At 39.0% G+C, this 25,858-nt stretch overlaps 1 pseudogene; it reads left to right on the forward strand.

The window, feature by feature from the left end:
• Positions 1 to 24,765: 24,765 nt before the first annotated feature.
• Positions 24,766 to 25,219, forward strand: LOC142434763 (transcription initiation factor IIA subunit 2 pseudogene; annotated as a pseudogene).
• Positions 25,220 to 25,858: the final 639 nt, after the last annotated feature.

A 25,858-nucleotide genomic window follows, 5' to 3' on the forward strand; every position in this document is an offset into this window, starting at 1 on the left:
GTGAGCTGATCCTGACTCATGGTGACCGCACCTGTGTCACAATAGAAATGCACTTCATAGATTTTGCAGTGGCTGTGACCTTTTTGCAAGCAGATTGACAGGATTTGCTCCTCAGGCATCTCTGGGTGGACTTGAACCACTAACCTTTCAGTAAACAACCAAATGTTACTGCAAACCAGTCGCTCTTCCGAAGGTAAAGACATAGGTAGTCAACATTAAACCATTATGTAAACACAATAAAGGTCACTAATGTTACTGTTAATACAATTAAAGTGTTTTCCCAGGTGTTAAATATATAAGTAATCAACAATAGTCTTTTAAGTACCATTTAGTTTTCAGTAGGACTCAACAGGTGGCACAAGTGCTGAGGTAGGAATAACATAATGAATCATTTCCATGTGGTTTACATGACACATCGGCACTCATTACTTTTAGAGGAAAAATGTAAGTGTCTGTAAGTGTTGGGTGCTCTACTGTACATATATATTTTGTCTTCACCATATTATGTGTCTGTGAAATGCTCTATAGCTTCAGTAGAATATATTCAAATATTGGAAGTTTTCTATGAAAAGGGTTCTTTAAGGATATGTAAACCACGTTTAAAATCAATTTAAGGTCATAGTTCAAATTCATAAGGATGATCCATAAGTCTCCACAAAACTAACCAGATTCCTAAAGAAATATTCATGACCAGCCTGTTATGTTTGATTCTGACATGAATTTAGGAGTCTATGCTTATGTATGATGTGCACGCGGGTGTGAGAGAATGTGTAATCAGATCTTAAATACTATCATTTTATTGTTTTATAAATGTTCTTAGTTAGATAGTTAGATATTTGTGTCTGTGTTTACTAAATATGCCAAACATGATTTTAAAAAGAGATGGACAGTGTTGCAACTGACAGTAGTATGCTAAGTGAAAGAAGACTGCCATGAAATATTTTATTTATATGAAATCCTCCAAAGAGGTGAATTTAGAGCTAACAACTAGATTTGTGATTGATTGATTGATTGAGAGCACTTGGGTTTGGGAGAAATGGGGAGTATGGGGCTTCTTTTGCAGGATGATGAAAATGTTCTAAAATAGATTGTGGCGATGGTTTCACAACTCTGTGAATATACTAAAAAACATTGAATCGCATACTTTACACAGATGAATAGTGTAATTTCTGAGTTATATTTCAATGAAGCTCTTATTTACAATACAGAGATTCACCTCCCTGATGTGATCTTTGAAGATAAAATGGGTGCCTCACCAAATATGGTGAAGAAAGCTAATGGTGCCTGGCTATTAAAAGATATACCATCTGGGGTCTTAAAAGCTTGTAGTTCAACAAGCACAGGAGCATGACTGATGGTTTCATCTTCCTTCTCACTTCCATGTACAATTAGATACCCCACTGGCAGTAAATACCTTCAATAAGTAGGCATGTTATTATAGTCATGCCTATTGGAAATGCTAGCTGTGCATGATAACATGTATTTATTATCTCATCATTCCACCCATGATGTTTTCTTCCCATCAAATTGCACTGTTAACTGTGAAGAACAAGCCAATGGATCCATGTAATAGATACTTATGTCAATGGCAGCAGGAAGAGCATCTTCCTCTTTAGCAATTTCTTTTAGGTGATGCCCAGGATTAGTAACTTACATATTTGGTACTCTGCTGACTAGAAAGCAGTGGATAGTTTATTTTCAGGCTATGTTCTACTAGGCATTAAAGCACAGAGTAAAGGAAAAGTTCAGGGAGAATATTAATCTAACAAGTGGTGTACACACAACAGATTTTTACCTTATCTTTTAGGTGAGATATACACAAAGGCATCATTTACCAAAATGTCCAGCAAAGGCATTCTTATAGCTCAAGTTGTAGTCCTACATGATTACCTCTAAATTATGAGTCACACAAATTATTGTAGGGGTATTTTAAAGTAGATTTAGCATGTTCTTAAGTAAATAACAAAAAACAACCATGGCATATGGCTGTTGTTTTAATTTTTTTTATATAGAGTTTGCTGCAGCATCAAATGGAAAAAGTAAAACAAATAATGTGCCATGTAGAATATTGGGATTTTTTTGTATTAGAAGGCACCATTTAAGTCAGAGATTCTCAACCTTCCTAATGCCGTGACCCTTTAATACAGTTCCTCATGTTGTGGTGACCCCCACAACCCTAAAATTATTTTCCTTGCTACTTCATAACTTTAATTTTGCTACTGTTATGAATCAGGCGACCCCTGTGAAAGGTTCATTCAGCCCTCCAAAGGGGTCGTGACCCACATGCTGAGAACCCCTGATTTAGGCCATCCTCCTCACTTTAGAGATTAGGGAACCTGAGTCTCTTGTGAGCAAAATTAATTGCCTTGATCTTTTGGTTCTTTCTAAGTCCTTTTATAAAGTTACTTTAACAGGTGGCGATTTGAGGATTCTAGTTTCCTTTCTATATAATTTAATTGTCAGTGTTGATTTAAGATAACACTAGATAATGCTGTATTCCAGTGGATTTGTCATAACCCATTCTGGATAGTAGGATGGAGTCCCTTCCTGCTGATGTCAAATAGCAGGTGGAGTATAAGTGCCAAGAAGCTCTGGTGACGCAATGGTTAAGCCCTTGACTGCTAACCCAAAGGTTAACAGCAGTTGGAACCCACCAGCTGTTCTATAGGAGAAAGATGTGGCATTCTTCCTCCATAAAGAATGGCAGCCTTAGAAATCCAAAAGAATAGATCGACTGTCTTATTGGGGTAGTATGAGTTAGAACTGACAGTGGGTTTGGGTTTTGATTTTTAAAGTAGCTTTCCAAAACCCTGAACCTGTGTATCAAAGTAGGTCCAGGGCTGACCAGGATCTGGAGTCTTGTTTGCCAAAGGAAATGCGCAATCCAGGCTTTGAGGCTCAAAATCAAGATAGCACCTTCAAAGGAAGCAAGGCAAAGCAGAAAGAAACCTGAAAAGCAGCTCAGCAGGGATGGTTTAGGTTTGAGCCCATCCTCCCCCAGATCACACAATGCAAAATCCCTTCTTCCTGCTGCTTCTTCCTTCGGCTCTAATTAGTTACCCAGATTCCAAGAGGCATGAGAGTTCGAGCATTATTCCTTTGGAGTCTGGAGTCCATTATTTACAAAATGCATGAACAATTATCAGTGTCTGCAAAAGGGTCACTTGTCAGATCTTCCTGCCACACAATGGAAAGGCTTCATTTGCGTTTCTTCCTTAGTTCTTAGCCTCCCTTGACTTACCGTTGCATAGACGACATCCTCTCTCCTCTGTTAAAGGAGAATGAAGCCCTTTCTCTTCAACAAATATGAGAAAGAAATTCTAGCATCATTTCTCCTTTCCTATTTCTTTCTGCTCCTCTTCCTGCTCCTTCTTCTTCTTAACTTAGAATGAAGGAGACACTGCCTGTTAAAATGAATCAGTGTCACTTATAATGGTAACAGAGCAGAAAACCCACCTAGGCGAGAAGGATAGGTAACATGTTGTAAAGGGCTGACATCAAGTGCTTTGAACAAATACAAATGCCTTGACTACAAATACCAACCGCTCCTGACTCCCAGCAACAAAATGGCTAGGTGCTGGAGCTTCCCAGATGCAGAGAATGTGTGTCCATGACTAGAACCACTTGGTTATAGTTCTTTCCTCTTTATAATTTACCTCAGAATATTTAACATGCAATGCATATCATTCTCTTTACCAGAAGTGATTCTGAACATTAAGGTCTTTTCTATTTTTAATTAAATTTTAAATGTTTCAAAAATGAATACCTTCATTAATATTGATATTAATCCAATGTTGCTGGAGGATGGGAAATCCTAAGTGCAGCACAGGCAATTGGAATAATTGAATGCTTATCAGTGTATGTGAATAATTTTGTCCAAACGTCTCATACTTTCATAAATAATTAGAAATAGAAATTCCATTTTGGAGAGGGAAATTGATACATAAATTCAAGAAGTGCATAACCATTCATATGCTCTTTCAATTATTTAAAGTGACATAAAATGAAAGTGTCATGCTCATAGTTAATTTCTGTTGTCAATTTATTCCTATTAAGAACCGTTCAGTTATGTGCAGTGCTTCAGTGCTTCATGGAAGCGTAATATTTGCTTAAACATTAACATCTCCAAACATAAAATCATCATCTTAAATCTCAGCATGGCGATTATTTTCCATGATCACTAAGATAGGTCAGTTCAACCACTGCCCTCCAGGCTTAATAGAACTCTCGTGAAGTGACTGCTGCTTTGCCCTCCTCAACAAATCAATTTGTATGGCAAATTTTTTGCTTTGGAGTTGACTTAACACACTTTGGAATACTTTCAAGAGATTTCATCTTCTTAAAAGGAATTTTCAAAGTACGTATCTGTAGCTTTGGGCCATGCTTTTTGAAATTTGAAAATATGAAACTTAACAGCATACCCAAACCCACTGTCATTGAGTACATTTCTACTCATAGCAACCCAATAAGGCTTTCAGAGACTGGAAGTGTTTCAGGGAAGAGATAGCCTCATCCTGCATAGGGGCTGGGGGGCTAGAACCACCGGCCTTGCTTTTTGGCAGCCCAAACCCTAACCCACAGGCCCACTGAGGCTCCGGAAGCACAACGTATTTAGAGTGCAAAAGGAAGATTGTCATGTTCACTTGGTTCTCTTCTCCATGTTTGCCTTGGCGAGCTGATCGCTCATCATGGGTTGATTTCTGGAACACGGAAAAGCTAGTTGCTACATCTTTATGATGTTTTAAAGTAATAGTAAGCAAGGAGAAAATATTGCTCAGAGAATCAATTTTACATTCTTCTCAGGCACCCCCCCAACATTGTGGGGTCATACGTTTGTTCTTTAAAAAAAAACCAAAACATCTAAAAGCTATCACTGTGCCTGTTCCAGGATCATTTTTGGGAAGTCATAAAAGAAGAATGTATTTCTCCTTTTGTAAAATCAAATGCAAATGATCAGGTATGTAAACCTCTTTAACATGCAAATTAATGAAACATTCCACAGATTTTCTGCTGCCACTTCCAAACATCCCCCTACTCCCCACATTCCCTCATGTGCTAGCCAAGCCAGATGATTCATCATTTTCCAATATGCCTGTATACTTACATAATCTGTCTTCTTGGGGGAGGGGGAAGGAATACTTTGGAATAGAAAACTGTGTTTAGGAGAGAGTCAAAAATTGCTTTGACTCTCTTATTACTCCTGGGGGCCTCAGGGAGGTCACTTATCCTATGTATGTCTTAGTCGATGATGTTTGCGAAAATTTGTACTTATTTTTATAGCCTAGTGCTAGGCATGGCGCAGGTGCTCAATAAATTGTTACCGAATGAAGGATCAAAATACAATAAGTATCCAGCACCTAAAGATGAAGCTTTCTGCTCTGGAAAAGATTTGCGGCCTTAGAGACCCAAAGCAGGCTGTGCTACGCTGGCCATAACGCTGCTACGAGTCACAATTGAATCGATGGCAGTGAGTTTCAGTTTTCGTAATTTTTTTAATACAATGTATGGCCTATCGTGACTTGTATCCTTTATCTTTTGTCTGTGAAGTCTGCCTTCACCTTTTCTAACAACCAACCCCTACCCATCCTTCAAGGCCCAGCTCACATGACACCTCTCTGGAGATGCCTTTTCCAGCGTCTCTAGGCAGAGGTAATGTCTCTCTCTCTGCATGCTCATTACATCCCAATCTTCGCCTGGTGCCTCATTGACATTGCTGATGTGCTTTATCCTCAAGCAGACTGTAATAGGGTTCCTAAGGTTGATGACCCTGTCCTATTGGCCTTTTTATCCCGAGTTTCTAACTAAGTCCCAAGTACATAATAGAGTAAATAAATGCTGTGTTGTCTGCCAAAAGCTTTTGCTAGAACATAGAAGTTGACTGCACCGTTTGATTTACATAACTATTCCTCACTAGACGATGAAATGTTTAAGGTGAGATCCCTTACCTTTTGCCTCCTTGTATTTGCAGTCGCTGCCACAGAGCCTCGTTCAGTAAATGTCTGTTGAATTAAGGCAGGCAACAATTTATCCTGCGGGCTCTTCCATTCATTCATAGCTGAGTGGTGCTTTCCTCTGGTCTCCTCCACCCTTTACCCCACTACACAGGATCCATGCAATACAAACATCTGCCTTTCCTGGCAACTTCTCAGCTCTCTTTTGAGCATACATGTACCAGAGCATACATTTGAGTCATCTCTGTTCATGTGTTTTAATTAGCTAACTCCTTACTATTCTTCCCAATTCAGTGTTAGGGGACATGTCCTGGGAAATAATGGTGTTTCAGGGCTTATGATAGAGAGATATTTGGATGCAGGGACCTGAAAATATCTTTCAAAGATCATTGTGCATAGTGGCTACCGAGGGTGTCAATCAGCATATCTAGCCCTGGACAGAAACTAAATGAGTCAGTTATGGTGCTTCAACCTGTGAGTGCTTCTAGTTTTGTTCTTATGGAGAATTTAACTCTCTGAATCTAATCCCTCTCTCCCTTTGAGTTTGGGGGTGGATGGGCAGTGCTCCCATGGAGCTGGTAGAAAATTCTGCCTCTGTCTTTTCCTCAGATTAAGGGAAGTGGTTCCCCTCCCCCTCTCTTTTGTTTGCTCAATAAGTAAGGAGGGGTCATTCTTCAACTGATTTTAATATGAATTTATTTGGGTTTTGCATGGTTATTTTGGTTAATAAGTAGTGTACTGGCTATATCTCTGTCCACTGGTCTATCAATTAGGATCAATTCAATGCCTTCCTCGGATGTTTTGGCATTTTCTCAGACAAATTTGGTCCCTGGTGTCTTGGATAAATAACCCAGCATACATCATCTTCATTTTCAGTAGTCTGCTTATTAAAGTTATTCTCCACACAACTATCCAACTTTCAAGGACTAGATAAAAGATTCTTCTAATAATCAAATTGGAAAATTCTGTGAGGGAAGCCTTTTCTGTTTACAAGAAGAAAGGAAAAAACACACATACATAAATGTTGATGGTGCTGGTTATGTTGATCAGTTGAAGTACAAGGTGAAAACATTTGGTCTAAGAGTCTTAATTTAGAATAGGGTTCGGTTTAGGGTTGTGAGTAAGCTTTCTTTTTCCTTTCCCTTGATACTTGTTTTATCTCCCTTGACATTCAGACATCTGTTCTCAGAGACTGTTGTCTTTTCTGCATATCCCCCTCTTTCAATTAAGGAGACAGATAAGCAGTTGTCTTGAGAATATAAGGTCACTGGCATTCCATAAATGGATTCCAGTGCATTCTAAAGGAACAAGTAGTGAGTGTTCTCTGTCACTTGCAAACTATAAATCAATTAGGTCGACAGCTTTTCCTTTTTTATGCCATACTTTCTGAGGGATCTTTGAACATATCATCTATTGCATTTTATGACTATAAAATTAACATATGGTCATTGTAGAGAATTGGTAGTACAAAGAACAGGAAAATAAAGATCTCAAAACCCAGAGATGACAGTTCTTAACGTTTTGATGTATTTATTCAGAGCTTTATTATATGCATATAAAATATTTAAAAAGAAAATTGAGATCACATTCTATGTGAATAATATATCTTGCTTTTCCAAAATATTTTTATATTGGAAACTTTTTCAAGTGCCATTAGATGTTTGAATGCACCATTTAAAATTGCTAACTTATATTCTGCCATCCAATGTGATGATTTGTTTATTAAGAGTACTATTTTATTGTTTGACTTTTAATTGGATTTTAAAAATTGCCATCTTAAAAATGATTCTGTGATGAACATTTTTGTGCTTAACCCATTGTCTGAAATTCTGATACTTTTATTAGACTTCTACAAAAAAATTTCTGAGGCCAAATGATGTGATTTTTTCCCCCAAGGAACATGCATAATAGCAATTCAAAAATAGTTTTAAACACTTTTTGTTCCAGTCCATTTTGCCGAACTCTCTTCCAATCACTTACAAAATTTTAATCTGATTGGGAAAAAACATACCCCTGACAAATTGTGGTATCACCAATGTTTTAGAATGTTGAACATTTTTTAAAAGTCCATGCATTAGGTATTTGAATTCTCAAAAGTATTTATTTTGGTTCTTGGTCATTTTCCTTCTTGACTTTTATGAGATTTAAAAAAAATTAAGATCGTCAGTCTTTAGTAATGGTTATTACGTTTTTTAGTTGGTGACTTTTCTTTTAGCATCTTTTCTTTAATAATAACTGCAGTTATTTTTTTCTCCATTTTTGTATAGTGCAAATCTATTGATTTTCCTGCTTGTGGTTTCTTCCACACCTTATATGCTGAAAAGTACCATTCATATTCATTAGAGTTTCTGTTCGTTTTAATCAGCCAGGCTTATAATTTTGAAGTCAATGGATTAGTTCTACACAAGTGCAAATATAGCTATGGCTGTCCTTTATTCATTTTAAATATTTTATAGACAGATTCGGGAGTGTTAGTTATAAAAGTAGGAGCTGCTGTAATTCCTTTTAAACAGGACCATATGTGGGGAGAGCAATTCTTAAGAATGCTTTTGAAAAAAACATTGAAATGTTGTCATTTTATTTGCCGTGAACAACTGTGTTGATTGAATGTTCCACATTATTCATTTCACATTGTGTAAGAGCCCTGTAACTGAAGGCAACACTCACAATCCTCCAGTTTTCACTTCGAAGATGATTAGATTGAAGCCTTATTTCAAAGAAGCCGACACAGTATTTCTCACAGAGTGGTCTTTGGATTCCGTGCATAGTCATCACCTGGGATACTGGTTTAGGTGAGGAATCCTGTCTTTTCCGAATCAACAGTTCCCTTGGAATTGAGGTCTCATCGTTCACATCTAACCAAGCATCCTAGATAAGTCTGATGGACCCTAAAGTTTGAGAACCCATGGGTTAGGGAGGGACAGTCATTGCAGAAGCAGTGTCATCGAGGCAAAGAACATAAAGCAAGGAGGAGATGGCTTGCCAAAAATAGATCTGAAACTAGTATACCAGTCAACAGACAGAGTGCAGATAAGAGAGGATTGATCTAGTCATCAGGCAAAGGAGCTTTGACACTTTTAGGACAACGTATAACTCTTTAGGCTTTGTATCCTTAAAATGAAATACATGTGTCCAACTCTACAAGATTGTAGGTGAAATAATGACTATAACAATGCCTTATAAACTTTATCATTTTTCTCATGGTTAATAACAGAAGCAAATGAAGGTCTTCTGGTGAGTGGCTGGTGTGGTTGACAAGCTTAGGATCAAAACATCCCATTGCTGGAAGGATTTGAAGTTAGAGGGGCTGAAGAGAGAGGAGGCGAAGAAGGCAGGAAATCAACTGCCATACAGAACTGCAAATACAGTGGGACAGTTATTGGAGTCCTACAGTAGCAGAGGAACAGACTTGCACATTTCTCCCAGTGGTCTCAGTCTTGTTGAACGACTCAAACAATGAACACAGTGCTACTACATCAGGCTCAACCCACACGAAGACCATTCTTTTAGAACAATATTCGGCATTGAATTAAACTGAGAAAATATTGAGGTTGTCAAGTATTTCATTGTACTTGGAACTATAATCAACACCCATGGAAGTGATTGTTATCAAGTCAAGAATTCAAATGATGTGTGGCATTGGACAAATCTATTGTAAAATATCTCTTTGAATGTCACCTTGAGAACTGAAATGGGCCTGACCCAAGCCATTCAGTTTCCAATTACTTTATCTTCTTTGCAAAGCTGGAGAATTGATATAAATGTGTGGGTAAAATATTTTGGATATACCCTTGACTGCCAGGAGAACCACCAAAGTGCCTTGGAAGAAGGAAAGCCAGAATGCTCCTTAGAAGCAAGGATGGCAAGACTTTGTTTCACGACAGCAAAAAAGAGTATGTACTGAAATAGCGACTGCAACAATAGATTAAAATATGACATGGATTGTGGGGGGTGGCCCCAGCCCTGGCAAAGCTCAGTTCTCTTAGACATTGGGTCACTGTGAGTTGCAGCCAGCTCTAGGGCACCTCACAACAACAAGATGAAGGCAGCAGGTTTAAGGACAAATACTCATGGGCGATAATCGAACAAAATTCCCTGTCATGGAATTTATTCCAATCAATCGTGACCCCATGAGACAGAGTAGAAGTGTCCCTGTGGGTTTCCTGTGGGTAACTCTTTTAAGGGAATTGTTGTCAGGTGCCTTTGAGTCAATTCTGACTCGTAGTGACCTTATGTGCAACAAAACTAAACACTGCCCAATCCTGCGCCATCCTCAAAAAGGTTCTGATGTTTGAACCACTGGGTCAATCCATCTTGTCAAAGGCCTTCCTCTTTTTCGCTGCTTCTCTAGTAAGCATGATGCCCTTCTCCAGGATCCGGTCTCTCTTGACAACATGTCCAAAGCACATGAGATGGAGTTTCACCAGCCTTGTCTATAGGAGCATTCTGGCTGTATTTCTTCCAAAACAATTTTGTCGTTCTTTTGGCAGTCTATGGGACTTTCAATATTCTTCACCAACACCATCATTCAAATGCACGGACACTTCTCCCAATATCATGCTTCATCTTCCTCCCGTGGAGACACTGGCAGTTGCAAACTTCTGATTTTGCAGTTCCCAATCCAACCTGTAACCTAGTTCCCCACCAGAGCTTCGGTTGCTGCTATCAGGCATCATAGCAAACCTATGTACAACAGGGTGAAACACTGCCCAGACCGAAGCTTCTAGATATGGAGAATAAGAGAAGAAACTTCCCTTTTCCTCCAGTTCTTTCAGAATTCACTTTGAATACCTTGCAATGGTAAAAAGCTTTCTTTGTCTTTCTGAAAAGTATGTTTCTTTTGGGACCTGGGAGTCATCTTTTTTGAAGGAAAGCTCATGCTTTGACCTGTCTCCAGTTCCTGGAAGAGATAAGCATACCTTAGGGTCCCCTGTCATAAAGACACTAGGAAACGAGTCCTCTTATTTTAAAACCTAAACGAAAGGAGTTCTATCCACTCAGCTTTATGAAGAGGAAGATTTCGTTCTCTGTTCTGTGAAAGAATGGAAAGAGGTGAAGGTGTGTTCGGGGTGGGACGAGGGAGGTGCAAGGAATCCTAGCATGGACTTTTGCTGCTGTCCCAACCACATAACTGTGCCTTTTAATCTCTCTCCTCTGTAGGGTTCCACTCGCCTTTCTTCACTACAACATTCACTTCGATGTGTCCAAATTCTAGTATGAACAAATAGACTACAAAGGAATAAATATACCGAACATAACTCAGCTTCTCTAAAAGTCTGGACTTACTAGACCAATTGAAACCAGGAGCTTCCCTGAGACAACAGGCCAGAGGTACTCTTTAACTCTTGAATGAAACTGTCTCCGGAGGTCACCTGAGCAGCCCACAAACCAAGGATATTTCCCGTAATCTAGTGCCCCATGAAAAACCCATCAAGAGGAGGCCAAAAGGCCAACCATTACTTTAAAGCAAAGGGGAGAAGCTGAGAGGACAGGAAAACTAGAGCACTGTAAACGGAACAATCAGAACACAGAGAAACCCTTGACACACTGTAACTGATGTCACTGAACAATTCATATGGAAATTGCCAAATGGGAACCTTCTTTGCTGTGTGAACTTTTACAGAAAACACAATTATATTTTAAAGAAACAAATATAGATACCCATCCAAGCCTGCCTTGTTTATCGTGCTTCATTTTATTGTGTTTTTGTAGTTTTTTCAATTTTTACAAATGGAAGGTTTCTGCCTTGAAAAAGTCTGTTGACTCCAGTTCTCTAAGAGCATGTGCTGACTCATTCATTCGTCTGTGTCACATTTCGGTAATGCTCACAATAGTGCAAACATTTTCCTAATGCTGTTCCACACTTAAAAAAACACTGCAGTATAAACTTTTATATGCCCCAAGAAACGAAAGAAAGAAGTCACATGACTCGCTTTATTGTGGTCATCTGGAACCAAACCAAAGATATTGCTGAGGTCAGTCTCCAGTTACTTGAACCAGCCAAATCCTACCTTACCTTTACTTATTAATTATAGTGGCAAGAACATAAGCTGTCGTCTATCAGGAACCACCTGGGTTATTCCTGATGGGAAATTCCCATTCTATTTGCAACCTGTATGAACTTGATTATGGTGCCTAAATGAGCTATTTTCTCCTTTTATTTTTATTATTCTTTTTATTGTGAGTTGGGTGAAGGCTTATGGAGCAAATCAGTTTTTCATCCACAATGCATACACAGTTTGTTTCAGCTCATTCATTGCTATCCCCTCAATTTACCATGTGTTTCCCTTTCTCTTTCCTAACTATTTTGAACATTGTTCCTGGGTAAATGCTGCCCTTTTGATCTCCAATGGTTGATTATTCTAAGGTGTGCTTACCTCACAAGTGTTACTGTTCTTTGAAAAGCCTTGTCTATAGTTTGGCTGAAAATTGAACCTTCCTGGGGAGATCAGTTCCAAATGTGAGAGGCTCTGAGGTTCTGCCAGTCTCTATTCAACCAGTAGTTTTGAGCTTTGTTCCACATTTTCCTCCGACTTTATCCAGGATCTTCTTTTGTGTGATCCCTTTCAATGCAGTCTGATAGTGGTACCTGATCACCATCGAGCTCTGCTCTCAGTGTTGGGGGCCAGATGTTTGCATGGTAGATGAGTCCATTCGATATGCCTATATTTTCAAAGGTTAGAAAATGGAGAGAAAAGTATTCCCTTAGCTAGTTGTTTTGAGGATTAAATGGTCTATTATAGTAAAAAAAATTAGTATATCCTAAATACCTATTATACTTTCTTCTTAAGCTCATTTTATTGGGGGCTCTTACAGCTCTTATAACAATCCATGCATCCATTGTGTTAAGCATATTTGTACATATGTTGCCATCATCATTTTCAAAACATTTTCTTTGTACTTGAGCCCTTGGTACCAGCTTCTCATTTTTTCCTCCCTTCCCCACCCTCCATCTCTCTCTCATGAACCCTTGATAATTTATAAATTATTATTTTCATATTTTACACCAACTGCTGTCTCCCTTCACCTATGTTTCTGTTGTTTGTCCTCCTTGGGTGAGGGGGCGGTTATACATTGATCACTGTGATCAGTTCGGCATTTTTACCCTCCTCCCCCACTTTTCCCTACCTTCATGGTATCCCTACTCCAATTATTGTTCCTGATGGGTTTATCTGTCCTGAATTTCCTGTGTTGTGAGCTTTTATCTCTACTGGTGTACATGCTCTGTTCTAGCGGGATTTGTAAGGTAGAATTGGGTCATGATAGTGATGGGGAGCATTAAAGAACTAGAGGAATGTTGTATGTTTCTTTGATACTATACTGCACCATGGCTTGTTTGTCCCTTCCTTGTGATCCTTCTGTGAGGGGATGTCCAATTGTCTGCCAATGGGCTTTGGGCCTCCTCTCAGCCCCCTACCCCCAAACCCCATTCATATTTATATGATTGTTCTGGGTCTTCTGATGCCTGATCCCTGATTCCATCAACACCTCATGATCACACAGGCTGGTGTACTCCTTTATGTGGACTTTGTTGCTTCCTAGTTAGATCACAGCTTGTTTAGTCTTCAAGCCTTTAAGACCCCAGACACTATATCTTTTGAAAGCCAGGCACCATCAGCTTTCCTCACCACATTTGCTTACGCACACATTTATCTCCAGGGATCTTGTTGGGAAGATGAGTATCACAGAATGCCAGGTTATTAGAACAAAGTGTTCTTGCACTGAGGGAATACTTGAATAGAGGCCCACTGTCCATCTGCTACTTTAATACTTAACATATAAATATATGTACATCGATTGATTTCCCTATAATTATATAAAAAATATATTTACATATGTATGTGCCTGTATTTACACCTCTATAAATGTCCGTTGTCTCTAGTTCTTTCCTCTATTTCCTTTGACTTCTGGAATGCTTTCTTAAGTGATTAACCACACCTTAATAATTCTTATCATCTGGCCTTCATTTTACACCTATAGGATCTACAAATTCTTTCTTACTAGGAAAGATCAGGTGAAACAACATTTGTAACACTGCTAAATAAATTTTATACGTTTTTTGTGGTTGAGGGGCTGGTTGGTGGTGGTCAAGATCTGCAAGATGTGCTGCCATGCCCCACTAACCCATCGTTGATAAGTTCAGGTCAACTGCTGGATCCACCTCACCATGTTTCTTCTATCTCTTTTTTGTTCTCTTTGCCCAACTTAATTTCTAGGGAAGGAGATTCCTTCTGGAATCCAAGACCACTTTTCTGAAAAACAAAAACAAAACCAGAAAAAAGGTCGAGCTTTAGTCTCCTAAAAACTCTAGTCTTTTACTTAGAGGAATCTCTCTAAACCACCCTCCCAATCATTCCATGTCTCCTTCCTTAAATTTTCCATTATGCTTCATCCTGAGGTTGTATGCAAGGCTTTTTTTTCACCTCCCTTCCCCTCATTCCACCGAATTTTTCGAGTCTTTCCATGTTGTTGGGTTTTTTTGTCCTTATTTTGGCTACATGTAAGAAACCCTATGAATGTACAAAAAATGCACTGAACTAAAATCCAAGTCATGAAGAATAGTATCCCACCCAGGCTTGAGTTATCACCACTTGTCCCTGAGAGTATAAGAGAACTGTCTTCACATTCTGGAACACCCTGCCTTTACCACTCAACACTTCTCTACTTCCATGCGATGGCCCAAGAAGTTAATTTATTTGCTCAAATTTAATTACTTTTGAGACTGTGTCTATCATAAAAGCCAAACCTTTCTCTTCATACTCTTTTTTAAAGTATATTCAGGATTATATGGGGAATGTGAAGTCTTTTTTTCAAGTTATGTAACAGAAGAGGCTCCTTCCTGAGAGAGTTGCTGGAAGGGTCCATCTATCTGGCCGTAGTGTGGTTGTTAGCTGCTGTTTAATCATCCCTGGATGGGGCAACCCCATGCACAACTGAACAAAAGTACTGCACAGCCCTCTGCCATCTCGATGATCAATTGCAGATGTAATCATTGTGACCCACAGGTATTTCATTGGTGGTTTTTGGAGAGTAGTTCTCCAGGCCTTCCTTCCTAGTCACTCTTGAGTTGGAAACTTTGTTTCCAGCACCATAGCAAGACACAAGCTTCCACTCTGGGGGCTGTGTAAGAGGCACATTAGCTAAGAATTGAACCTGGTTTCCTTTAGGGACAGTGAAAATTCAATGAGGGAAACATCAGTGCTCCTATGATTGTGCTGTAGGTAGCACACATTCATTCACTCAATGAGGATTTATGAAGAACTTACAATGTACAAATGGAAAGTTCTAGATGAAAAGATTCTCAAACTATGGACTCTACTCTTTGAGATATTATGGCTCAGTAAGGGAGATAAACCATATGCATGTGGGATAAGACATAGCATAAAGGGATACGTACTAGAGAAAGCAGAGATTCCTCCAGTTGAAAACATCAGTGATTAGTTTCCTTCCTCAGCGACTGACCGGATGATCCGTCGATCTCATGAAGCCAGCCCCTGTGACAAGATTTTAAAATATTTCAACCCTATATAAAGAAGAAATGAGATTCAATTGTCTCAACAATGAACACAGTGTCATTGGCTGAGGGCAGCCCGTGGGCACCAAAAGCTCTGAAAATTGCAGTGCTCCATCTTTAAAGAGTTCTTTCTTTACTTCAGGTTGTGGAAATCAACTAAAACAGCCCTCAAAAGTGCAAAGTGGAGAATTTGCCATTTTGGCCTCTAATGAAAGGTTTGCTGGCGTTGAATAGAATGAAAATAATGATGGGTCTTTTGCCACCAAAGCATAATGACCCTTGTGGCCTTTTGCCTCACTCTGTACCCTGTACTTTACATGGCAAACAACAATTTCAATGGCAATATTGAAAAAGATTTTAACCCTCTGTTGCTCTGCAAGGGTGAAGCCTACACAGAGGTCGCATTGTGCTCACTGCTTCAAGACCGATAGCAAAGTGGTGTTCCTGAAATATCCCCCCACCCTCAAGCTCACAGAAACCCTAAACCTGAGATTACTAAATCAAGGCTCTGACTGAGAAGGCAGGGAGAACCCATGGATGGCTAGGAGACTTAACAAATCTAGAACTTGTAATAATATTGGCACTGTTTAGGAGCGTAGAATTTAAATCCTGAAGATGTAATAATCACCATTTTTAACTTTTAGAAAAGTAATGGAACAGGAACAGTTAGGATTCAATTTCTCTTTCTTCTTTCTTTCTTTCTTTCTTTTTTGCAAAGAAAAAAATGTTATGTGTTCTCTCAGTACAAAAACCCTGGGATGGTTTCATATAGTCAGTGAAATTGTAAAACATGACTCTGAATTTTAAATCCACAGATGGAAGGGCATACTATGACATTCTATAGCTTTGCCAGATGTAATGAAGAAAAATATAAGATGCCTTGTTAAATTTGATATTTTCTAATAAATAATGAACATCTTTTTGTATAAGCATGTCTCATTTGAAATAGTTGGCAGGCCTTCCCTTAGAGATAATTGCTTGGTTGTATAACATTGCTTGGTTAGCTTGGTGAGTGGGTTAATTTTTAAGAGGCAGTTTGGCCTCAAGTCCCCAGGTTTTCATGGTTCCCCATTCCTTCATGTTTTTTTTTTTTAGCACAGAAGGTTTCTTGGAATGCATGAAAAAAAATCTTCTGTGAAGAAACCATTCATTTTGTAAAATTTAAAGCCCTGAATCCATCTATAGAAAAAAAGTGAATAAAAAGGCAAGTTTTGGTCCCCTTTGGCGTTTCCTGAATTTGTTCTTCACTTGAGTTGGGTTGAATCATCCACATACTTGTAAGTGCCTCAACACTCTACTATTTTTAGGATAAAAGCTGAGTCAAGAATGGCCATGGGGTGGGAGCCTAGGATACAGCCTAAATGTCTATCAGTAGAAGAATGGGTAAAGACACTTTGGTTCATATGCACAATTGAATACCATGCATCACGAAAAACAATGTTGAAACCATACAGCACCTCATGGCAGGAATCAACCTGGAGAAGATTATGCTGAGTGAAATCAGCCAATCACAAGAGACAAATGTTGTATGAGATCACTGCTCCACTGTTTAAATGGGGGGGGGGAGGGCTGCGACCAAGACAATGATTTTCATACTAAAAGGAACACACTTTGGAAGTCGCCAAGTTACTTTGGGCAGGGGAAGTTCAGATGAACAATAGGCTAGACTAGAGCGTCAGTTGGCAAACGGTGGCTCAGGAGCCATATATGCAAATGGCTCTGAAGTGCAATTGAAAAAATTTAAGGATGTTATGCAGCTAATGGTGATTTCATTTGTTTATAAAAATATATTTGTTGCTCTTTTAAAATTGTTTAAAAATAATTTTTACATATACAGTTCAGTTTTATGAATTACTTTCAAATATTGTACAACCATTACTAGCATCCATTTTGAACATTTTCCATCACCCTTACTCAAAATGCAGTGTCCTCATCCTTCCTGGCTCTGGTATCACTTAATAAACTTTGGCCACTATACCTTTTCTTATTCTAGATATTTCATATTAGTGGAATCATATCACATTTGTTCTTTTGTGACTGACATGTCACTCAGCATAATGTCTGCAAGGTTCCTCTCTGTTGTAACATGTATGGCATTTTTCTTTGTGGCAGAGTAGTAAGCGTTTCATTATGTACATATACCACATTTTATTTATCCATTCATTTGTTGATGGCCCCTTAGGTTGTTTCAACTTTTTTAATATTGTAAATCATGATGCATTGAACATTGCAGAACAAGTATCTGTTTGCTTTAAATTCTTATCCCTACTAGTGGAATTGCTGGGTCATATGGTAAAGGTAAATAAACGGAAATTGTCCGGGATTTCATTCTTCTTGGATTAATATTCAATGTCCATGGAAGCAACAGTCAAGAAATCAGACAACGTAATTAATTTGACAAAACTGCCATGAAAGACCTTTGGGGAAAAACTGAAATGGTAAAGGAGGGGATTGGCTCTTCTGTATCAAAAGTTTGCTGAACACTGGGCTAGAGGGTGCCCAGCTATGAACTTGGGTGAAGGGGAAGATAGTAATCCACAAGAGAGAGAAGGGTAATGGAAGGAGGAGGGTAAACTAGTGGGTGGTTTGATAAGTAATTTAAATTGTTGAATATAAAACTGAGGATCATAAATGTAAATCCACACCTAATTCACAATTTTAAAATGTTATCAAAAAGGATGACTTAATTGAGCTGGAATACATAACATAATAAACATTTCAAAGCAAAGCTTGACATAATGATAAACAAATCTACAGTAATAATATAAGGTTTTAACACCCTTTATCAGTGTCTTGCATAAGCATAATTTAAAAATCTGAATTCACTGACAACTGAAAAAGATGCATTTGCATCAATTACAAAAGAAATATTAATTATAAATATAAGTAAGCAGGTTGAAAATATACTGTCCTTGTTGTCCAGGAGAAAGGACATATGTCTTTTCCATAAATTGATTCTCAATAAATTTCAAAGGATATAAAATTATGCAGTATATCCTCTTTGATTGAAATGCAAATGAGATAAAAATGACTACTGAAAACAGAACTTGTTAGATGAACTCCTTGTGACTTTCTGAAGCGTTACCTATTCCAGAAGCCATCTTCACAATCATTGCTATGATTGAATCCATTATCGCAGACACTGTGCCTATCCATTTCATTGAGAGTCTCCGTTTTTTACCTGTTCCTCTCTAATTTACTGAGTATGATATCTTTCGCCAGTGATTAGTGCCACCTGATGCATGCCCAAAGGAAACAAGGTGAACCCCCCCCCCCCATACTTTATTGTAAGGAGCATTGTAGACATACTTCCTCCAAGACAGATTAGTTCATTTTTCAGCTAGCCCATATTAATTTCAATATTCATCCCAACACCACAATTCAAAGGAATGAATCGTCCCTCTCCCTTTTTATTGACCAGCTTTCACATGCAGTTGAGGCAGTTAAGACTGTGACTTGAGTCAAGTGCACCTTACTCCTTAAAGTGCCCACTTTGCTTTATGGCACTTTAAACAACTTTTGTGCAACAGCTTGCCCAATTTCTTGAAAGCTGTTCCCAAGGGCACTGATTGTTGATCCCAGAAGAATGAAATCCTTGATAACTTGAGTTTGTCATTGAGCATGACTTTGTTTTTAGTACAGTTGTGAAGATTTTAATTTTCTTTGTGTTCAGGTGTAAACCATTGTGATAGTTAGGTCTATTGTGCCAACCTGGCCAATAGGAACATGTGGAATTAATCAGTTTGATTGCAGGGCAAAGAGATAAATGCCTCTGCAAGGCCCTCCCCCCAACCCCACCCCCGCCAACCCCCTTGCTCTTTGGCGATCTGACCAGCCTGCTGCTGCTTTAGCTAATTCTCTGCTAGTTACCTGTGTGGGCCAAATCAACTGTGGATCATGTTGCTAGAGCTTGAGGCTCCTTTGAGACCTGCTTCCCATGCTGCTGGTTTGGAGCTTGAGGCTGGTGGATCCTGTCGCCTTGCATTGCTTGTATTAGATATCCCATTCAGGCCTGCCTCACTAAGCTCCTGAGCTACTGACCGTTGCTGACTCACCAGGCTGTTTGCTGCCTGTGGGCAGACTCTGCCTGCCTTGTGTGAGGGAGGACTCTGCTGTCTGCTTCCTTGACCTTCAACTTGGCAGCCCACGTGAGTTTAAGGACAGTATATTAACTATTCCATGGGTGTGAGTTAAAATGAATCCCCGGTACTGCTGTTTGGACGAATTAGCTGTTATATTCCTTCTTGTTGTATAAACCTATCCTCTTATGTATATACAATCATGAATGTCCTGGTTCTGTTTCGCAAGAGAACTCTGCTTAACACATCCATAATGAAGGCTGTAGTCCTCTATTTCATCAAAAAGTGCTTCAGGAGATCTTCACTTTGTGTAAGCAAGGTTGTGTCATCTGAATATCACAGGCTGTCAATGTGCCTTCTTTCAATCTTTTTGCTGCATTTTCTTCATAGAATCCAGCCTCTCTGATCCTTTGCTCACTCTACAGATGGAATAAGTATAGTGGAAGGGTACAACACTGATGAACACCCTCCTGATTGGAACTCAGGCAGTATACTGTTGTTGTTTGCACAACTGACTTTTGATCCATGTACAGGTTCCACATGAGCACAATGATTCCCATTCATCTCAAGGTTATCCATATTTTCTTATGCTCCACACAGTTGAATGTCTTTGCATAGTGGGGGAAAAAAAACCTAAAATTTTTTCTGGTATTCTTTGCTTTCAGTCCAGAACCATCTGATATCAGCATTGATAATCTTGTTCCGTGTCCTGTTCGGAATCTGTCCTGAACCTTTGGCAGCTCCTGGTAAGTATGCTGCTGCAACCATTGTTAGATGATATTCAGCAACATTTTACTCGCATAAGACATAAATGTTGTTGTTCTCTAATTTGAGCATTCTGTTGTGTTACCTGTCTTTGGAATGGGTACAAATATGGATCTCTTCTAGTTAATTGGACAGTAGCTGTCTTCCAAATTTCTTGGCATAGAAGAGTGAGTACTTCTAGTGTTACATCAGCTTGTTGAAACATATCAGTTGGTATTCCATCAGTTCCTGGAGCCTTGTTTTGGGCTAGTACTCTCAGGGCAACGTGTACTTCTGTCTTCAGTACCATGGGTTCTTGCTCATATGCTGCCTTCTGAAATGGTGGAATGTGAATAACTTCTTTTTGGCACAGTGCTCATGTATTCTTTCCATTTTCCTTTAACCAACAGAAATGCATCAAATCTTTCGTAACCAATGTAATGCAACTCATTACTGTCCTTAATTTTCCGATGCTCTGTTTTTCTTAATTTTGTCTGGCGAGAACACCATTTGATATGTTCTAGAAGTTTTGAACACTTTATCACTTCCTGGCATAAATTATTTTTCATGTCCTTGCTCATGAATCAAGAGCCCTGGGGGTATGGTAGTTATGAGTTGGACTGCTAACCTCAAGGGCAGCAGGTTGAAACCACCAGCTGCTCTTCAGGAGAAAGACGGGTTTTTTTGTACTCATGTAAAGAGTTACAGTCTTGGAAACTAACAGGTGCCATTCTACTCTGTACGATCAGGTCGCTATGAGTCAGAATTGACTTGATGTCACTGAGCTTGGAGTGTCATAAATTAGGATACAGAAGTTTATTGTTGTTAGCTACCAGTGAGTCAGTTCTGATTTATAGCACCAGAATGAAACCCTTCCCAGTCCTGCGCCATCTTCACAATTGATGTTAGGTTTGAGCCCATTGTTGGAGCCACTGCCACTCCATCTAGTTGAGGGGTTTCCTCTGACTTGCGGATCTTCTTCTCTTTCAAGTCTAATGTTCTGTTCCCAGGACAAGTCCTGGGAACATGTTTAAGGTACACCAGATGAAGTCACGCCGTGCTCTCTGGTAGGAAGCATTCTAGCTGTACTTAGTCCCAGACAAATTTATTCATTACCCCTGCAATCCGTGGACATGAGTATTTTTCCTAACTCCACAATCTGCTCCTACTATTGTTTTATATATTAACCTCTTTAAACCCAGCATGTTTTCACAGGTTGCTCCTCCAGTTTGCTAAGTTTAACATTACATCACATGTTTAAAGAATGTTTCCCACTGATGGTATATAGTCAAATTATTATGTTTCAAGTGCTTGGATTCACTGATGTATATTTTTTCCTGTGTTGTTCTTTTGTCAATTTTTACACAACTGCATGATCTTTTTTTGTAGTTACTATCATTTCTGTATGTATTCCATATAATTTCTCGTCACAGTCTGTCTTCATGTTTCAATGTCACATCATAATATAGTGTTCCAAGAGACAAAGCTATGCAAATATTATAGTCAGATAAGTGACCTTCCTTATTCTTCCCCACGAAGGGAAGAGGAATCAAAGGAGGGGGTAGAGTCAGTTATTGGGCAGGGGGATGGAGTGGGAGTTGGGTTGTTGGATACAAAATTGAAAATCTGAAATGTAAACCCTCCACTTAGCTCACAATAAAATAATCTTAACAAAAACACCCCCATAAGATATAATAATGAACCACAACTAAAGTAGTCATATTGGAAATGAGAATTTGGAGAGCATCTAAAATGAAAAGGTAAGTAGTCTAATGGGTAGATCTGGCATGGACTATTTCTTTCATGAAAGCATCTACTCTCCATAGAAATAACTCCAAAGGTGTACCTGTTCTGATCATTTCAATGATCATTCAATTCACCCTTTCATCAAATAATTCTGAAAACTGAAAAGCAAAATGATGCTTCTGTATTTTATTCTTAACCTTATACAAAGGGATTACAAAATTTCATTTTCTTTCCATCTCCCCTTGAACTTTTGGAAGCTCCCTCATATTTTTGAAAGGATATCAAATGAGGCAAATAAAAACTGAAATACATATTACCTATTTTCTGTATTTGTTTTATTGTGTCAAAACACTTCATATCTTTTCCTTAAGGTATTAGCTCCAGTATACTAAAGAGCATGATGATGAAATGACCTGGAATCTCATCTGCTATTTTTTAAAGTATTGCTCTTAAAGCAGTTCTTCTAAAGTCTAAAACAGTGTAATTGGAAAAATATGATGCTCATAGTCTTTTCTATGTGGTAATGTTTACATGTGGGGTACAGTGAAATTATTTTCTTATACCCTTTCTGTAGGAGCCCTGGTGGGGTAGTGGTTGTGTATTGGGATGTGGTCTGCATGGACAGAAGTTCTAAACCACCAGTAGCGTTGAAGCATAAAGACTGTGCTTTCTACTTTCGTAAACATTTGCAGTCACAGAGGGTTAAAATGAGTCTGCATTGACTCAATGGCAGTGAGGTTGTTGTTCTTTTGGGTTGTTTTTTTGTTTTGTTTTGGTCTCTTCTATTTATCTATAATGCTCACAAAATCATTGGGTGAGACCATGCAAACAGTGTGTGTGAAACACCACTAGAAGGGACTGGTAATTTTTTCCATTGTTCTGGGTATAAGATAGCCATCTAAGAAGCCCAAACCATCAGAATCATGTGATCGCCAAAACAAAGAGCAACCAGTGAAACACTCTGCCTGAAGGCAATGGAGGCAGCAGCGACCATGCTACCCTGAGAATGTGAGGAGGCAGAGGGATGGCCTTCCCAGCTCATAGAGCAGTGGTTGTCAACCTGTGGGTCGCGACCCCTTTGGAGGTCGAACAACCTTTTCACAGGGATCACCTGACTCATAACAGTAACAAAATTACAATTGTGAAGTAGCAACGAAAATAATTTTAAGGTTGGGGATCACCACAACATGAGGACCTGTATGAAAGGGTCATGGCATTAGGAGGTTGAGAACCACTGCCCTAGAGCGAGGTAGAAGCCACGGGCTGAGAGGCCGAGAGAAAGACTGGTTTAGAAGAGGCACTGCCATAGAAAAATGATTCTACCCTTACTGTTCACTGCTCTTGACTTGAGATAGGCCTTTTAAGACTTTCCCAATAAACCTCCATATTCAACAGTATTGTTTGTGAGTTCCGTGTAGCCATTGCAATGGATTATTAAGCCCAGCAGAAAAGTAAGAGGGTTATGGGAGGGATGGTTGGTGTTGAAATAAGGTAAAAAAGAATGAAGGTTGGAAGTATATCTCAAATTTTCCTTGTGGCAGTTGGCCTTGGACTGGTACAGAGTTTGATCTTCTTCTCCCAAATGAATCTAGGGGAAGTCAGATGTAGCCCCCATATCATCATTTCCTCAATATGCTTTAAAATTGCTTTCTTATAATGTAGAAAGTGATTTTATGGACAACATCATACTTAAAATTTAAATAATCCCATGCGTTATATGATAATACTTTGTTTCACCAATGAAAATTATTGACGGTCAGAAAGGTTAAGTGATTTGCAGAGTGTCACATCCTAGCAATAAGGTTTTAAATGATCTCTTGACTTGGGAAAGCACTCTGTTCAGGCATTTTCATATCTCCTACTGGCTCTTTCAGGAATCTTTTTAATGGAACAATATTGGTGTGCTTCCATTTATGATGTTTCTTAAATAAATTTGTTCTTGCCCATAGAAAACTATATAGACTTAAAAGGAAGTCTTGTCCTCATAGTACTGGTATAAAGAAAAATACATCTTCAATGCCTTATTAAAATATACATTCTCTGTAAATGCCTTTATTTATTCTATAACACGCCTTTTGTCCAAGGAAACTTACATAAATACGGATAGGCAGATATTATTGCTGTTGTTAGGTGCTTTCAAATTGGTTCCAACTTATGGTACTCAAAGAAACATCACCCGGTCTAAGGTCATTCTCGCATTTTTTGCTATGTTAGAACCCATTGTTTCAGTCACTGCATGAGCGCATGTCATCAAGGGTCTTTCTCTTTGCTGTTGGCCCTCTGCTAAAAAGCCAGCAGCTCTTCTTCAGTCCTACTTTGAGTTCCTTCAAATCAGAAGGACTCATCCTCGGGCCCTACATCTGATAATGTTCCGCACCACTCATGTGGTCTTAAGTGGCTGATCCCTCAAAAATGACGAGTCCATTCCTTCTTCCTAGTCTGCTCTTAGTTTGGAAGCTCCACTGAAACCTGTTCTCCATGGGTGACCCTTCTGGTTTTGGAACACTGGTTGCATAGCTTCCAGTATCATGGAAAGACACAAACTACCACAGTATGACAAACTACAGATGATTGGTAGGATGTGCAGTCTATTTTAAGGTAGTTTTGAAATGTCTGATTCATTGAAATACATATGTTAAAAAGTAATATTGGAATTCATAAAATTAAGTACAGTAAAATATATTACCTAAGATTCCAATCCGCAGCCCTGCAGTTTCTGTGGCTGCTGAAGAAGTGCTCTGTCGGGAAGTGGGCGCCTCCGCTGGGCTTCTGTCCGCTCCGCGGCAGGAAGCGCCTTCCCTACAGGACATCAATGCAAGCCTGAGTAAGAAAAAACGACATCTTCCACTTAAGCCATGGCATGTCAGTTATACAGAAACACCACTCTGGGAAACAGTCTTCAGGAGAGCCTAGATGAGCTCATACAGTCTCAACAGATCACCCCTCAACTTGCCCTTCAAGTTCTTCTTCAGTTTGATAAGGCTATAAATTCAGCCTTGGCTCAGAGGGTCAGGAACAGAGTGAATTTCAGGGGCTCTCTAAATACGTACAGATTCTGCGAGAATGTGTGGACTTTTGTTTTGAATGAAGTTGAATTCAGAGAGGTGACAGAGCTTATTAAAGTGGCTAAAGTGAAAATTGTAGCTTGTGATGGTAAAAATCCCGGCTCCAGCACTACAGAATGAATAAAGGAAACGGGCTTGGTCTGGCCGTCTTCTCTTGTTTATGGCTTTTTGCGGAGAAGCATAGAAGAGACTTTTAAAATTTATTCTAGCAGTGCAGAAATGACTACGCTGTGCTGCACTGGCCCAGACTCCCCCTAGAAAGAAGCTTAGAGCTGTAGCCTCTTACCTTACTAGACAGCATGGAAACACTGAGCTTTTTTTAATGACAATTCAGAAGTTGTTGCCTTCCTACAAGCGTTCTGTAAGAAACTCATTTTAAAACGTGAAAAAAAGATGGAAAATTAGTCATAGCTTAGGACTGAGTCTATATTTTCCCTTTTATTTTTGAAAGTTTTACTAAGGAAATCAGTAAGACAAGCAATGCTTAATGTATGTACTCTGAGAACTTTTCAAGTACACACACACACACTGTTGTAAGATGCTGTCGATTCCTCTCTGACTTAGAGCAACCTTGTGTACAACACAAGGAAACATTGCCTCATCCAGTTTCTTGGAGGTCACTGTTGCCGTCACTTGTCAGTCCATCTTGTGGAGAGCCTTTAACTCTTTCTGACCCTCTACTTTATCAACGATGAGGTCTTTACAGTTAGCAGTCTGTAAAGAGATGGATATACAAAATAGTGATTTCAGGAGATTACA

The sequence above is a fragment of the Tenrec ecaudatus genome, chromosome X (assembly GCF_050624435.1).
Source record: "Tenrec ecaudatus isolate mTenEca1 chromosome X, mTenEca1.hap1, whole genome shotgun sequence".
NCBI classification, from domain to species: domain Eukaryota; kingdom Metazoa; phylum Chordata; class Mammalia; order Afrosoricida; family Tenrecidae; genus Tenrec; species Tenrec ecaudatus.